The sequence below is a fragment of the Empidonax traillii genome, unplaced genomic scaffold, assembly GCF_003031625.1.
Source record: "Empidonax traillii isolate 1590-97213 ecotype Southwest subspecies unplaced genomic scaffold, ASM303162v1 scaffold11083:size9270, whole genome shotgun sequence".
Lineage (NCBI taxonomy): Eukaryota > Metazoa > Chordata > Aves > Passeriformes > Tyrannidae > Empidonax > Empidonax traillii.
In genome coordinates, this window is record NW_020962812.1 from 8,236 (window position 1) to 9,270 (window position 1,035).

General features: G+C 51.9%; 1 pseudogene; it reads right to left on the reverse strand.

The window, feature by feature from the left end:
* The window catches only part of LOC114073675, a 7,937-nt pseudogene extending 7,042 nt beyond the window's left edge, over positions 1–895 (reverse strand).
* Positions 896–1,035: the final 140 nt, after the last annotated feature.

Genomic DNA, 1,035 nt, shown 5'->3' on the forward strand with positions numbered 1-1,035 from the left:
ACAAGGATTTATTTCTGATACTAAACCTGTAGGACAGGATTTCACAGCAGGGGGGAATAAGGGCATGGGTTTGCTTCTTTTTTTTCATTTAGCTCCAGTGTTATGAATGTGCTTATTTCAGCCAGGTGTCTGTATAAACTCTGCCACAATGAGGGTTGTACCTTCCCCCCTAACCGGCACCTGCAGACAGAACCGGTGGGTTTTGGCAGCACTCCTGCATCGAGGCTGCTGAAAGCCGTGGCTGTTGGCACAGGTGGGATGAAATGGCCTTGACACATTGAGCACGTGCCCTGCCAGAGGCGCTGGGGGTGCCGTGCCCAGCACAGCTCTGGGGACACATCAGCAGGGCCCCATCCTCGACTCACCTGACACGTAAAGGGCTGATTCCTGCTCTGGTGTGTGCGGGATGTGCTGCACCGAGCAGGACAGTTCCTGGTTCACACCTCTGGTGAGGATGATGCTGCTCTCAGCTGCAAAGAGCCCATTCTTGTCCTGGGCAGTGTTTTCTGAGAGGGACGTGAGATGCTGTCCGTGGGGATTGTGCCACAGCACCTGGGGCTGTGGGTACCAGCCGGCTGAGCGACAGGCCACGCGGATCCCCCCGTGCTCGTAGCGCTCCAGCGTGATGAGCGGGGCAGAGCCTCTGGCTGTGGGAAAAGAGAGAGACCCCGGCTGAGCCTGCAGGGTCCTGGATGTCAGGGGGATAACCTGGTTGGGCTGTTTCTCTCCCTGACGTGGATAAACTGACAGACAAACCCCAGATGTTTTTTCAGACATATGTCACCTGGAGTCAGGACATTTCTTGCAGTCTCTTTCATATAACTGAGAGATTTGCTCTGGAGGCCACTCCTGCAGCAAATAATCCACTGGTCCGGATATTAAAACGTAAAAGCACTTCGATATTCTTCCCTTATTACCCAATGCCAGATTTTTTCTTATACCTGCTTTTCTGAAGGAAACAATATGAAAAAAATTCTGAAGGAGGAAGTATTTCATGTGCTCCTTATGACAATTTTACCTCTCCAAGACATTCTT